General features: G+C 40.0%; 1 protein-coding gene across 5 annotated transcripts in view; it reads right to left on the reverse strand.

Moving 5' to 3' along the window:
• Positions 1-16954, reverse strand: part of LOC109631046 (uncharacterized) — a 135619-nt gene that overhangs the window by 19121 nt on the left and 99544 nt on the right. For 4 of the 5 annotated variants that reach the window (XM_069532717.1, XM_069532720.1, XM_069532718.1 and 1 more), the window contains one exon: positions 13700-13769. The gene's annotated coding sequence lies outside the window, so the exon portion shown is untranslated. Of the gene's footprint in view, positions 1-3887; positions 3977-5763; positions 5811-13691; positions 13770-16954 lie in introns of those variants that run through there. The other variant, XM_069532716.1, reaches the window with a different exon arrangement.

Genomic DNA, 16954 nt, shown 5'->3' on the forward strand with positions numbered 1-16954 from the left:
CTGGGAATTCCCCTCCAAGGCAGTAATAGGAGATGCACCATAATGTGTTTTAAAGACGTCGACGTGTGGTCGCCTGCAACTAAACATATTGAAGCTGCCATTTAGCCTCTGCGGCTAACAAATAGGGGGTAAAAGTAAGTGCCTTGATTAACTCCTCATTCATTTAAGGGATATAATGCAAATTTTTGTCTTTTATATGAAGGTAAATAAGGTCATTATGGCTGTGTTAAAGATTAGCATATCTCACAGGTGTAATTCTCTGGGAGTATTGCTCTGAGACTCCTTTCCCTCTTAAAAAAATAAAAAAAAAATCACTCAGTGCCATGCCAACAAAGATGGGAGACTGTCTAATTTATCTTCAAATTTGCACCATGTACAAAAAATCATGCAAATGAACTGGGTCCTCAATTGGAAGACACAGCGATTGGGTGACATTAATCAAAGAAAAATATGCAGACAAAGGTGACAGTAATCCCAATACTCACGCATAAGTGGCACAGCTGTGATTTCCACTCACTGTATAGTACAGTACCTGCGTGGACTGCAGCAAAAAAAAAAAGGAAATTCTATACGTTATAAACCACCTCATTATTTTTTATTTTAGCTCACAGTGATCAAGAGGCTAAGGGTTTCAATTTTTTTTTCACACTATAGTCCTCATACCTTCCAATTACAATAACGCAATTACAAGTATCTACTGGTTTTTCCATTATCGCTTAACTTGGCAAGAAGCAAAAAAAAAAGAGCAAAATCTGCTCATCAAGACAGAGGAAAGTTTGTTACTTGAAAATGTGTTTTTGGAGACGAGATATGATATTAAAGTGCTCGACACAAGTTGAGGGAATTCAAATCCATGAAAGACTGTATACACACGTGTCAAGATAAATTATATATGTTTTTTCCATCTGGTTAATGATGACTGATACAGACGTGATGATTGTAATTATCTCCCGCTGCCTCTTGCTCTGTACACATGTGCATCTTCATTAGCTCAGTCAGCCTATAGACATAGCACAGCCACGCCACGCACAACTCCTTGGAGTGTGAAATTTCCCAACAGTTGTCTATTCATGCGCTCAGTGGATACGAGTGTTGTGAGAGCGGTGCACTGCTGCAGCCTGAGCTCACCTAAGCTCTCGACTGAGTTGTAGTGCAACGCAGCCTAATCCCCCAACAGAGCCGTCAAGCCAGCCTGCAAACAGAGCTCTCTGCTGGCTCTCTCTGCGTGGAGGGAACAAACCAACATCATAACAAAGGGTGTTTATGGAAAAATAGATGCTGGCGCAGCCGACCAGAAAGGGCTTAGCAGTGATCAGACCCCACTCCCACCTTTATCCCTCACCGTTCACATTGAAATGCAAATATCAAGGCAGGGTTTCCACCCGCGTGCCACTCACAAATTGAAAAGCAGTTTTTATCTATGCAAATGCAAGCATGGTAATTGAAGTTAATCAATCAATGCTAGCTTTCACTAAAACCTTGAACATGATTGAATAAAGTAATTATCATTCAGGAGAAAATGATGAAGTTGTAGACAGCATGAACCTTATTAAAGGAGGATTTTGAGTCACAATGGCTTAATTTAGCCAGCAGCCCCCTCTGTGTCTTCTTCCTCTTCTTCCCTCTCTGTCTCTACATCTCTTTCTCACTCCTCACCTCATCCCTCCTTTCTTTGCTCCGTGGTTCAATCTCGTGTGAAGCAGAATAGCTCACTGTTGCGAATATTTTAAGGCGGTGTGAAATGTGGCCAAGTCGGCCCACATGTGGCACATGGCATTATGGGTAACTCCTGATAGAAGTATTTATTACAGATTTAAACGGTATTACTTTTGTCCACCATTGTCACAGTCACATTTACATTGTGCTCTTTTAAAGACAGGACATCTCTCCATCAACCTCTGTAACCAGTTCCCAGGTTTTACAGTCAAATCGCAGAGCTAAGAATCAAAATATGATTTGAAAGCTTTGAAACACATCTTGGAGCTGTCTTGAAGGTATTTCTAGAAAGAATTTTCTAATCATCAGGACAAACACACTTTATGTCTAATACACGAAACAGACTTTTAACCTGTTGAGATGTGTTTTCTCGGCCTGGCAGCAGAAAACAATGAACAGATCCAAAAGTCTGAAACCACTCTCCCTTGGGAAAGTGGTTGGTCTCAGACTTTTGAACCCCATGTGGTCTCCCTTTTGTGAAACACTGGAGATAAATTATTCAAGTATTCTGCATGAAAAAATTCAAAATATTGAAAATGTGTAAAGTGTGCAAAACACATGTGCAAAGACGATGCTATTCCTGCCGGCCATCTTGGATTGGATAAAGGAACTATGGATGCTTAGAGAGCACATCCCTCTCCAACAAGTAATAACATATAAAAAACTAATAAAAAGAACCCTGGATCTGCCTGTTTATCCCAATTGTTAGTTCATTGGGTTCTTCCTTGGGTCATGCTCCACTCTTCCACAAAAGTTCAGACTACCCCCAATAAGAATATTTTAAATACACTAAATCCCTTTTTTTTATTTGGATCCACACCAAACTGTAAACACTGTGCAACTCCCTTAATATGTCTGAATTCTTTCATTAAGATTCACATATAATTCTCTGAGAAATCAAAGACAATGTTGAACTCTCGCAATGTTAAAAAAAAGAAAATAGCATAACTTGGAAATAAGTTAATGTTTTTTATCATGCAGCAGAGATTCAGTTAGATTATTCAGTGAGTTCAGCGATATTGGCAAAGTATGTTTATGTGATGTATGTATTTATGCTGGAATAAATACTGAATGGTTCGGGCACCCATATTGTTTTTATCATATTTATACTTACTATTTTAATTTATACTATAATACTTTATACTAAAGTGAGGCAGACGAACCACTGGAGACATGATAAATGAATGGACCTTGATAAAAAGTCCTGTCCCTTCGTAGCTTATCCCCAATGACCGAACCTGAACCCTCTGTGATTCACACTTGATGTATCTGTTCTTTGAGGCTAAAATGACACTTGTACATAATTGTTGAGGTTGGGGATGAAAAAAACGAGAGACATCAGTGTCAACCATTTTCACATGATGGCTTTACCCCCCCAGCTTTCACCTGTCAGCCAAGATGGTGGTAATTGAGACTTCCAGAGTGCCGCGGCTGGCTACCTTACTGTGGCTCTCCTGGCTGCTCTCCTCATGGCAGGGCTAGTTAAAGGCCTCTTCGGTTTGTCACAGAGTTTAATATGCACCCTACATAATTATGCAGGATTCACAGTGCTATCAAACTGCAATTCAAATTAGTTCAGGATTAAAGGCACAGAACAGTACTGGTTCCTTAATTGCATTGTACTGTGCTGATCACATTCAAATACCCATTACTCATTCCCTCTGCGGAGCAATAAGTCAGAGGGATTAATACTGAGGCAGGTGACAGGGCCAAGCCATTAAAAGGCAGTTATGCAGAAAGCATGGCTGGTTTTATTCACGTTAATGAAATCAGCGAAATGAAACTGTAATAGATTTATCAAAGCTCAGATGGATTTGCAGTAAATCAGTTTGATTCAGGCAATCAAACTGGACAATGGAGATAGTTTTCAGCTACAGCAGTGCATATCAGGCAGCAGCATGTGAGAAGTGCTGATATTCTTCTTGTGAGGATTTGGTGAACACCCGGTGCCTAGGCCCTATTCCCAGAGCTGGGTCTGCTCATTTTTGTCAGCTAAATGGTGCCAGTGACTGATAAAACATACTGCCTTCCAGTTAAACACCATATTCTTCTACCCCCTTCTCTCATCCCACACTCTGTCTCTCTCTCCCCTTCAATTTATGGACCGTGTGCTGCTGATTCTGGCTTGTTATACAGTGCAAGACCATGAATTAGAACCTAAATTCACTTACATCAAACGGATTAGTGTTGAAATCCATCCGTCTGAGCTCGTCTCATGGCACAGGGCTCCGAGTAGCTGCCCAACACAGGATGCTCCAAACTATGGACAGAATAAAAAAACACGTTCAGCAATCTGAAACAAATTCTCTAATTAAACAAAATCTGGTGAGACTTTACTTCAAGTCCTGCATTTATCCTTTTATAAGCAGCATATAAACATTTAATAAATGTTGCCACAAGCACCGTGCTAATAGGCAGCTATGAGAACATAAAGTTACATGACACTAAATGTATCATTAGTGTAGAATATATATGTCAACATCATAGTTCATATAATATCTGTAACTGTATTTTATATTATCATTTATCATCTGGTGGTTCAGCCGCCTCCACTTATTGTATTTGATAAATATGTTTAAAAAATGTATATCTGAACTATCGCTACATAACACTGTGATAAACCATTTATTAAGTCTACTGTTTTTCACATATGAGGAATTTGTTTCGGTGGGTTGACTATGGCAACTAAACGGACGGCTGTGGCTGAGGGTTGGAGTGGTCGTCCTCCAACCAGAAGGTCGGCAGTTCAATCCCCGGTCCTCCCCATCTCAATGCTCACCTGGCCTTGGGCAAGATGCTGAACCCCCCTGCTAATAGATGCTTCTATCTGAATGTGTGTGTGAATGGAAAACTGTACTGTAAAGTGCTTTGAGTGGTCATCAAGACTAGAAAAGTGCTATACAAATACAAACCATTTACCATTTAAACATATAGAATAACATTAGAATGGCACTCAGTAGAGTACATACCTCTGCCAAGACCTGACAGTCCTCTTAAATTCAATCAAGACATATTTACCAGTACTCATAGTTATCAGTATTTTTAAACAAGATTCAAACATAATTCTCTGAGAAATCAATGAATATGCCCTATCTCACAAAATATAAAAATATATAACGTACAAGATAGTGATAAAACAAGATATAAGATTACATCCTAAAAATAAAAAGACACTGTAGTAGTTGCCGTTGACTGTTGGGAACTTATATAAATTAGTTTTCTATGTGAAACTGAACCAAGTGACTGATCAATAAGTGACACTGTGCACTGTACTGCATACACTCCGCAGGCATTCACACTCAAGAGTCACACCAGCTGCACCAATTTCTTCCCAAGTCCTGCTTCATACTTTTTCCAATGCAAAAATGGTTAAATGACCTGAGCTCAAATGACATTATTTTTAAATGTGTTCTTAATGAGTCGTCCACTGTAAAGTATAAATTCCAATTACATCCAATTAACCCCAATCAGAAGCACCTCATCTCTGGCCTCTTTTTTTATTTAATGGTTCGCTGCGGCTTCAACCATTGATTAGGCTGAATGAGCAGCACTACTAAATGACCGCCTTGAAGGAGACGAGAGCTGTTAGCCTTAATAGAGACAGCGTGGCCATTACACCTCTGTGTGCACAGACCCCCCCTCTCTTATAACAGGCAAGATCAACTTTTATACTGGAGTCTGACCACCTCTGTCCAGGTTGATTTTGACTTTAGCCCATTTGCTGCGAAGGGAAATGTTAAGTAGAAACCTCCCATCCATGAACGGTAGCCCATTATTTTCTAATTATGATGCATTTAGGTCCTCCAGCATGCATGATTATACACAGTGCCATTTGGATGTGTACACAAAGGAGTTATTTTCAAAGCGGTTTTGAAGCCAAATGGCATCGTGTTCGTAGCCTTGTGTCATTATGTGTTTTACTAAAAAAAGTGATTCAGCGTAGACAAATTGAGAAGAGATAAAGGTGAAATGTAGAGAGCTAACGATGACTGGTCTCTGTTTCTGCAGTTTGAGGCTATAAAGAGATCACATGCAGCAGCGGCTTACTTCATGTCTCTTCGCTTTGGTCAGGATCAAGACAAGGCTCGGCCCAACTGCAAGAGAGAGACAATGAAGATTAGAAATAAAAGCACAAATCCATTCAACATGAAGTATCCTCCAGTGCTATGACTGGCAGCAGACGCTCGGATAAGCCCTCCCACACACTCGGTCTTGAGAAATTCCCTGTTTGTGTTCTTTTGAGGAGTTTGCATTGCATAATTCCCACGTGGCTGGACACAACAATCTGTAGATTAAGCCCAACAAAACTATGCATTAGAACTCCCTGGCTTTAACACTTTCATGGGAACAGTCAAAATACAATTCCCTCATAATTTCAGCTTTGTCAAAGACAAACAAAAAAAAAAAAGCACAGTTTTTTCAATGAAAGCAGCCTATAGTCGACATTAGAAATGGATTAACCAGAGGAGAATAAGTCTTTGATGGCGCCTTCAAATATACAATTGTCACAGCAGAACCAAATATATGGAGCCTGCACTTTGACAGTGTGCATAACAAAATAATTGCTTTATTTATAGATGGTGTGAAATTAAGCACACTTAAAAGCCCGGGACAGTGTGGTTTAATCAAGCCCTTGATTCATGCTAACAATTCCCACTGCAACTGAAAGCAGGCCGCATTAAATACATTCCCTTATTACTCTATAAATGCAAGTGGCCAAGCAGACAAAACCCAAGTGATAAATTAATAGCAATAAAAACACCAACTGCACGGACAGATACAGAAATTAAAAGCCAGCGTCAAATACAACAAGGCATTCAGCTTCATAAAACGCCCGACGATAACATTTCTCGGAACCAATCACATGCACCTATACCGCAGGATATTTAAAGACGTTTAATGTTGATTTGTATCTCATCCGGCACCGACTGAATTAATCTAATAAATATCAGGCATTTAGGCTCCATGTGAGGAGGATGATGGTCAGATTCCGATGCCAGTGAGTGGAGAGAGTACAATCTTGCACTTACACCTTAGAAGTGTGATTGCATTAAAGGGCCAGTTCACCTAAATTCGAAGAAACACATTTTCTAACTTGCTCCCCATGGTATTTGGACATATAGAGGTTTTAATCTTGTGCTGAGGTTTTTGAATATTTTACATCTGCTGCAACACTAACCCACCACTATGATAGTATATAAATAAATGGGTGCATGTGGCTTGAGTGTAAAGTGGTCATGAAGCGCTATATAAATACAGTCCATTGATCATTTACTGTATATTTAGTTTGATCCACTAAAAACATAACTACATTCTGCCAAGTAGATAAATTCAGATTTAATGTTTGTGTCGAGGTGGAAAGTTTGGTTGAGTCTTTCGAGTTATTAATAAATAAAATCGCTACAGCAATCAAACCAATTCTCAGATTTATTTCTAATCTCGTTTAGTAGTTTCATTTCACTCGGACAATTTTATTTTGCCAAACCCAAACACTGGCAAGTAATATATGTGCTATTCTGACATCTTTTGAACTGTCAGCTCATTTAACATCTTGATTTAAAATCTTACATAAATCGGATAATTTCACATATCAACATATGTTTTATAATTTGTTTTGCATTGCTGGTGCTTATTGTAGGAATAAAACAAAGTTGTGGTTCTTGGTTCAGACGTTGGAAACAGCCAACAAACACGACTAACATTATTTCTTTCTTTTATCAGCTGGAACACTCACTCATTCAAGAAATGAACATCAAATGAACTCTTGTTAAATCTTAACTGGCACATTATTGACGGTTTCTCTCGTGAAACACGTTGTACACATGGATCCTTCATACACAGACAGTGTGGTGTGTGTGTTGGCAGAGCTGCTCATTTACAGCTGCCAACACACTTTTCACTGTTTGATTTAGCAGTGGTTTGTGTGTGGAGCAGAAGATCCACACAAATGACTGGAGCCAGAGTTATAGACTATAGACCTACACCTGCTGCTATGTCACTTTAGCATGTTGTTCATACCTGTGTATGTTTTCACCCCTGTCGGTTTGTTTGTTCGTTTGTAAGCATAATTACACAAAATAATTCAATGCATTACCACAAAACTTGGGATACAGGGGATTTATCCAATTGTTGTGGTTTTCCCAGGGAATCATTTTTGAAATATTGATCAGACATATTTAGGGGACTTATAACTGAGTACAATTTGGTGCAGCTTAATTGAATAGGACTGTTGGGCCTTGGCTAAAGTAAGTGCCTGAGTGCCATTCTAGTTTCTTAGTGTAGCTTTAGGTAAAAACCAAAAAATACTCGACACAGGGTCTCATCAAAACTCATTTTCTCATACACATACTTAAAATCACAAGTTGAAAGGCTCTATTTTTATTCTCACGATGGATTTATTACACACAAACACCTCACACGACTTAAATCCATCTCCACACCTCTATCACATGCTCCTACAATTATACAGCATCAGCACGACACTCTGTAATGCTGACGGACATACAGTAAGTGTGCAAGGTTCTTTATTTAAGAATAGAAGTTCAAAATCAAAAACTCCCCTAATTAGTTTGATTTCTCCAGAAAGTGTTATCAAAATGTCAGAAGCCTTCACACTTTAAACACGTCTCGCTAAGGTTTCAGACATCTCATACAAGTAGAATCCACTTATTACAATGACAGGTTATTGCTGATGAAGCACTGTGCAGAGGAAGTATATAACACGGGGCGCCTACTCATGTTAATTCACCTCTGTGAGAGAGACGAGAAGCTTACAGCATTATACAGAAGTGTGACCATTTGGACGGTGAGCAGAGTGTATCTTTGAGTGTGTGTCCATCTCATGGTTTGAGGATGGCTTGAGATTCCCATGACCTCCCACTTCAGTGGCAGGGGCCATATCTCCGGAGGGTCAATTACCATTCGCTGTTGCTTGATCTTGTTTGTTTAACTTGACACAGTGAAGAAAGGGCTGACATTGACCAGAATCCACTGCATTAATGTGTTTCATGTTCTGCATTCATCATTGTCACCGAGCTGGAGATGACTGCCAGCGTCACATGAGGACAGGAAGGAGGGTGTGCTTGTGTGTGTGGGTGGTATGGAGAGACAGCAGGAGAGAGGGGTACATATGTGTATAGGTAAGAAGTAGTAGAATTTGGAGTAATAATAAACATTATTATTATTTTCATTCCAATAAAATTTTATAAATCATCACTAAAAATCAGTTGGAACTTCAACTTGAAGAAGAAAAGTAAAAAAAAAAAAAAAAAGAGAATCAAAGAAATTCAGTTGTGCAGCCGTGTCATCTTGAGTCAGTTTTGTCTGTGTGAATGCTCCTCTTCCTCTTAAAATGAAAAATACTAATGTTTACCATCTCAAACACTGTTGTGCAACGCAGAGGTCTACTGTACAGTAACATAAGACATGGTTTTAATACATGCTTTCGGGTGTATATATATATATATTATATATAAATATAAAATTTGAGTAGAGTACCACTTCAATGTGCAACCTGTGATGTTCGGGTGAAAACTTGTAAATGTGACTCTCATACAGTCCTTAATATAGGGTCTACTGCTCCGGCGTGTGGACAGCTAATTCATGGTTCAGTTCACAGTACGTCTCATACCTGCTTCTTTTCTTTATTTGTGCTGCCTTGTTATTCCTGATCTTTCCTTGTTCATATGATTCTTTTGTCTTTTAAATTACTTGACGATATTAACCATTGGATTTGTATATTACATATACATATATATATATGTTATAAGAGACCTTCTGATGAGCAGCCTCATACTCAAACAAAAATGAGAAGCCAGCTTCAAAACGTTGCTTCTCACACTAAATAAAGCATCACAATTATAACTAAAGTGTTTTTCACTGTTGTACGTTTTCCTCTTGAAGTACTTATATTACTGTCAGTGCCATGAAGGTAACAATAACATAAAAAAGAAACTGAAGTCAATTTGCAAGCCTTTAATTACCATGAACTTTGTTTTGCTCTCATTTACAAACAACCATGTCATACTCACTACAGGAAGCTTTAAGGTAGTATCAGCTGCTACTTACTCATATGATATAATTGTATGTTAAAAACCTCCAGAGAAGTGAAAATGAGAAGTTCCAGGGTTTACTGAAACTTGAGTGCTTCTTAACAACTCCAAACCAAATCTTTTCAAGCAGGTTAAATGCAGAACAATATAGGCATTTCTTATGAGAAGTGATGAAAAAAAATCTTATGAATCTGTATCCTCAGTGTTTGCTATTACTGAAATGTGTTTAATTTAGAAATTGCGTTGACAGAAACTCCCACACGAGTTCCTACAGCAAACCCACGGCTCAATTAGTCGTGCTGCAGGGTTCACTTCCACAGACCTGTCACTGGCTGAGTCTCAGGTTTACAGGTTATCCATACGTTTTCTGTCAAACCCAGGTGAACTGGCTTGGACAAACAAAGGACCCAAATATAGTCCTGTTTGTTAGGCCCTGGTGGCTTGAGAACAGCACCGACTACACTCTTACTACAAAATGACACAACAGTACAGTGCAGACGTTTTAATGCCTTTTTCAGAACAGTATAAATTTCATGAGCAGCTTTTGTCAGCATCCAAGTTCGTATTCCCTTTGTCTGACTTTATTGCACAGGTTCTATGTAAACTTGTAGGTGGAGGAAACATTACAGTGTCTTCGTAATATTTTTGGAAAATGTATTTCAACCTGTTCTTCATCATTTTCATTACTTCATTTTCATTAATTACTTACTTTCTCAGACTTGGCCATAATTACAGAGTTGAGTGGGGAGATAAAATATCTCACGGATGAATGGATGAATCAAACAACATGGACGTGCTGTACCAGTCAACATCTGGACTGATGTTACAGATCCTGCACATCAGGCTGAGAGCATCTGAGTGTCATGGTTGCTAAGCTGCTATTAAAGCCCTGTGATGCAAGAATTTGTATTTTTTTTGGGACTACTTTTTGGCACCCCTCTCCAAGTGCAATTCACTTTTGATTTACACCACTTTTCACCGTGAAACTGATCATCAGTTTGGACACACACACATAAACACACACACATGCCTGTTCATGTACCGGTTGGAGGAGTTTGACACGGTGACACGGGTAAAAAATGACACAAGCTGCATGTTACATTCTTTATATTTGGGTTCTTCAAAAAAATACATGATGCCTTGTCTCATATCAACATTGATATTGTTTATTTTTCTATTCAATCATCATCTAACTTTTATTCAGCCAGGCCTCAAAATCAATTTTTGAAAAACATCATGAGCAACTATGGGTGTTAATTTAGAGGACGAAGGCTGTGAGCTGTGTACATGAAAGCATTATAGTCATTATAAGCAATTCTAATGACCTGCAGCACTTACTGTTGTCAGAACATCATAAACATCAGGTATATTCTAACTTGTTGAATATATCAAAGCACAACAGGCAGACATAAACTAACACAGTACAGTTAAAAATAAAAGGAGTGAAGATACTTAACACATTTTTCATGCTCCATTGGGACTGAGAGCTTAATCTGAGCAGTGTCAGTGTCATGGCAGACGTACAGGGCTAATTATAATACAGGTTTTATTTGAAATAATCTTAGAATTTATCATCTTTATTTTAAATAAAACACGTACAAATTTATATAAGAAAATCAGAGCAATTAAAAAATATATTTTTTGTGTGGAACTCTGAGTTTAGAAATACCTTTTCCAATGAATACTAGGTGCTGCGAGGAATGCTGTGCATTCAGAAACCAGATCCACATCTGAGCTGCACGTCAACTGACTTATTAAGGAGAGAATGACAGGAAGGGCAAGGTTTGCACTCAGCTCAGCAGAATCAAACTGTATCAAAAGTAGTGCTAGGTAGACCTAATAATAGACCAATACAAACAAAACTCCCGACAGGAATAGAAAGATCAAAACAATGCCCATTTGCTGCTCACGCAGGCAGCGTGAATGGCTTTTGTGTGGCGCTTATTATTGCAATCTCAGTGTAGCAACGGTACAGAGCAAATCTCAGTAATTAACCTATGGTAATGACAAAAGCCAATTTATGGATCTTAAAGATCAAATGTATCTGGGTTAATGTGAGGTCAATCTAATGCATGTGTGGGAATACCAGTGCTGGAATTGAAGGAGCTGGTTGGGGAGAGGATTACTGCCACAGTGAATGATGCTGTCAAACACATCCATCCTAAACAGACACTGGCACAAGCTTAATTTGACAGTAACAGAGCATATTGTGAACGTATTTGTACACTCAGTTATTGGTTTATACAACATCCGGTGAGGACAGACTGTAGTTTTGCTTGTGTTTACGACTGAATATGCCAGTTTTGGATATGAAACCTGGGTCAGCGGCTCTCTACTTAGTCTGCGTGCCTTGCCATGAGGTCAACAATTCAAGGAAGAGCCTCGTATGCTCAGGAAGCCCAGCAGTGTCTGCCACAATGTCTGTGCCTCCATGCACCTTCAGAGTACTGTACAGGGAAACACTTGTTTCCACTGCAGGAAATTTCTTAACTCACAGGCTGGAGCTTAACTTTTAACAACCTGTCAGGCCTCTAGGATTCTGCCCCTGCATTTCTACTGTGTTGCACAAATTTTCTTATTATTACATTTAAACATTAGTATCATTATGAAAGGATTTATGTGTGTGATGCAATGTGGCTTCTTAAAACAGAACAACTATTTTCTTCACCCCTTGCAGTCAGAGAACTGAGTGGATGACAGAGGCCGTGTGGGAACTAAACCTGCTCTCCAGGAACGTGTGCGTCCCCTGGGACACGCCGACTGCTGGTTACATCCCTTTCCAGCTCCATGCTACAAACTGCTTGGTTTATTCTTGCATGAATCGAAGGATCATGGGAAGGCACAGGTGAAGAGTCTCATGCACTGGAGATTGTGGGATCCAGAGTGCCTTTCTTGATGCTACCCTGATGTATTAAAACACACTTTGCTGAACGAAATGCATGTTCAACTTTCCACTAAGGAGTTACACTGGAAGTCACAGAGGCTTTATAAATACAACAGAATAACTATAAGTTGTGCAGAGTGATGTGAAGTTATGACAATTATCTGCCTGACCCATTGTGATCAACAGCACTGATACCACCCCCTCTTGAGGACCTGGAACTGAAACTCAAAGCCCGTAAAGATCAGTGGAAACTATACCACCAAATAGCACAGACTCATAAATACCAATTTCATCACGATTCAAAAATGTATTCTCGCGAAATCAAGGATACTGTTTAAAAATGAACCGTCTCACAATGTTAGATGCAGTGTCATCTAACATCTAACCCAAATCCCACCATTTAATGGGTTCTGACCCATACCACATCCTTCCACACAGTTTTGTGGTAATCCAGTAGTTTTTGTGCAATCTTACTGACCAACAAACAAACAGGTAAAAACATAACCCAGCTGATAACAAAAGCAGCAGAAGCTGTGACAATGTTAAATGTTGAATACAAGGTTGTTTCCTCTGAGCAGCTGTGGTTAGGGAGACAGTATAAAGATGATTATATTAATCTGATGCAAGTATCAAAATATATCTACGTTATTCTGTGAAAGGACGTTTTGACCCAAACTGTGTCAGCAGTGAGTGGTGAGCGCCTTCTCACCTCCCTCAGAGGATCAGAAGGATATGACAAAGCTTTTTTTGATCAAGTCCTCTATGATCCCATTTGACACCATTAAATCAATCTATGTAATCTATGCCTAAGAAAGAGAGCCACAGTGCTGCAGCCCCACATCACCAGTATGTCTGATGTCTTCAGATCAGGACATTTCTCTCCTTCCAGGCAAGAAACTGAGGGAAACTGTACCTTTAACTTCATAACTCTAGTTATTAGATTTGGACTCTCCTCATGTCTACTGTTCATTTAAATTTTTTTTGTGAACCAATTTGCAACGTCAGCTCTTGTTGCGTGCCATATAAACAAACATACTCACTCTTCCAGTTTTACGTGAGCCCCTCTCGACCACTTTGTGGGAAACACCTCTGTCGGTGGCAGCCAGATGTTGGACCACCTGGACATTGGGACAGACAAAAACAGGCATTAGTTATTCAGCCAGATTCCAAACAGAGCCTACTGACGGATCATGGCTCTTGGGGAATTATGCTGCATTTAAATAGCACCTTTTGATATTAGATCAATACGCTGGATTAACAGTCAAGTCACTCATGGGCAGATGCTGCGGGGAGACAGCGCGCTTTGACTGTGATACATTATGTGCCAGAACTAAACAAAGAAGTTATTTCAATTCCAATGGTTTTGTTACTTTTTTCACAAAAGGTCAAGCGCTGTCAAAAATATCAGCATATTGACCTTTTTAAACATTCCAGAAACATTGGGATCATAGATTATGCTTTCTTCCCCTCTTCCGCGCCAAACAAAGGGTTAAAACTTATTCACACCAAAGTCGCAGGGGGCTGCAACTCTCTGTGCTTGTCATTTGCAGGTCATTGTACAGTTCATTTGAAGTCTAACATGGCGCGGACCGTCCTGGTGATATGGGCGCATTGTCAGGAGGACAGGGACAGCGTGCGCGATGACAGCAGGCTCTGTTACTACTTGAGTAGATCTGGTCACTTCACACAATCCCGGTGGCTCAGTCCAACACCTACACATGTCTCATTCCTGTATGTTTGCAGTCATCGACAAAAAAACTGCCAAATATTTTCATGTTTCTGAATTTTCCATCTACTCTCTAGATCAGCAGATGGGAAATTATCAGGGGTCTCACACAAAATAGTTTCAGTCCTGTGCTAATTAATCAAAGGTTTGAAGGTTAACAACTTTTAAACGCAGGGTTACTGAAATACTTTTCTATCATATTTGTTGGAATCCTTTTCACGTCCTGTTAGTCTTCAGTAAATAGAGTTGGTGTCTGTGGCCTTCTCTGACTGTTGCATCTAATACAGACCTGATAAAATGACTGGCTGGTGTACTTGTTGGTCGCGAACCAACGTGCCCATACCTGCACGCCACCTGCCCGTGCTCTCAGTGTCCTCGTGAGACATGGGAATTCATCCAAAGTGGTGGAGACAAATACGACACTAATACAGAGATAATTATCAGAAGTTTTTCAGTGAGTCACATGTGAGGCAGTGAGCTTTCATGTGTTTTGTGGGGGTAGTTTTGATAAGAGGGCCGATGGGAGGGGTTGGGATGTAGCGGTTGCATATATTAGTTTAGCTTACTCTTGCTAGCTTTCCTAGGATTACCGAACCCCAGCTTTAAATTGGTGTCGGCCAGAATGCTGGACTTGCAAAGAATCATGGGTATTTTAAAAATGGTCAAACAATGATCTAAATATTTATTATTTATTTATTTATTTTCCTCAACCTCATTTTTTAAATTTTTATTTATATAGTAGTTTTCTAGTCTTGATGACCACTCAAAGTGCTTTACAGTCCAGTTTACCATTCACCCATTCACACACATGTTATACAAGCATCTATTAGCAGCCCTTTTTTTCTGTTCTATGAGAGGCAATTCAGATGGGAAGACTGGGGATTGAACTGCCGACCTTCTGGTTGGACGACAACCGCTCTACCCCTCAAGCACAGCCGCCCAAGGTTACATCAAATATTATCGTTATCATAATTATACTGATTTGGCTTTATAATTAGTTTTGCTGGATTTGAAAAAAAAACAACCAACAAAATATTTTGGTCGTGCATTAACAGACACAGGGTTCACTGTCACGTGTCATTGTCTGTCTATCGATAAAGTGTCATCGGAGTTGAGCAACTATGGGTGTTAACGGAGCTTCATGAATAGAGGACAACAAACACTGCAGGGCACCCACACGTCTCCTTTCCTGTTTCAGACAAAGACAGCACAAACTGGCGTGTAAATATGTGGATACCTACGGCACGAAGACACAAATCCTGCAGATATATGACTGCGGATGTTAAGAGAGCCATCTTTCCTGTCTTCTTCCCCGCTATAGCAGGAAAATAAATGAGCTCCAGCTGCTGCTTCTCAACAATTCACTTTTTCTTATATTGCAGTGACATATAAAGAATTAAATATTAATACACTTTTGTGTATCGATTGAAAAAATACCTGCCACTATAATGGGCCGGTTGATATTTCTGAATAAAACAATGACAAACTCGTTATCAAAGGGCATTTTTTAAACATTTATGACAGCTGAGTAGCTGTGGAGCAGAAGGCCTCGCAAGGGCAATAAAAAGCATGCAGATGAAGACAATGCCCGTTTATAGTTGTTCAAAATGAAACTTATGGATGATTAACAACGTCTCTTGAGCTGTATTAACCTGGAAGACCTGGCACCATGGATTCAAAAGTCCAATTGATTATTTTAATGGGTGAAAAGGTTCAACAAACACATCTGCTGTGCACTTACAAATCAGTACAGTGTATAGCTGCAACTGCATGAAGATAATAAAACATATCTTGTGGAGTTTTAATGTAAATTGTAACAGGGAACAAAAGGAGAAGTTCTTCTGGAAGTAAGGACTGAAGAGACTGGACTGGAAATATTCAGTGACAAAAATGTTGTTCATTCTTTAATTCCAGAGGCAGAGTCAGCGACACTGACGCCTCCTTTGTTCGGCTGACTCATGGTTGGGGAATGGAACTGTTGTGTGGTGTGGAAAGATTTCACCACCAAAACAGAAGAGAGTCCACTTCAGGCAGCAGGAACCGAACAAAGAGGGTCTTGAAATGTGCCTGTCCGCTCACTTGAGAGTCCAGTAGAAGTCAAACCGAGTACAGTGGAGTGGAGATCTGCTGCGAGACATGCACAGACTCTGGTGTGACTGTGAGAAGCCATGGAGACCCCCCCCCCCCCTCTCCCTCAAGGGAAGGACTGCGGGAGACACTGTCTGTCCACTGTGGAGGCCAGTAGGTCCTCGGAGGTGTCACCTCCACACAATGTGACAAACCCCTCTGGTATGACCCATCTTCACACTCCCCCACTTCTTTCTGTGTTCTTAGACAAATGAATGAAGACCCCGGCCCGGGCACTACCACAGGCAAGGACGGAGAGCGTGTGGACTCTACCAGTCACGGCTTCTCGCTCCATCACTTCACACTTAAATCCCCCGCGCTCTCTCCCCCTGTCCCCTTCCTCTATCTTTTCTTTTCTCAGGCTTCAGGCTCTCTCTGCTCATTTTGTGACTACAGGACTTTTACCAGGGTCTCGCCCAGACATACGCCACATGTCAGCCTGCCGTCTGT

Source organism: Paralichthys olivaceus, chromosome 10 (genome assembly GCF_024713975.1).
Source record: "Paralichthys olivaceus isolate ysfri-2021 chromosome 10, ASM2471397v2, whole genome shotgun sequence".
In the NCBI taxonomy this organism is placed as follows: Eukaryota; Metazoa; Chordata; class Actinopteri; order Pleuronectiformes; family Paralichthyidae; genus Paralichthys; species Paralichthys olivaceus.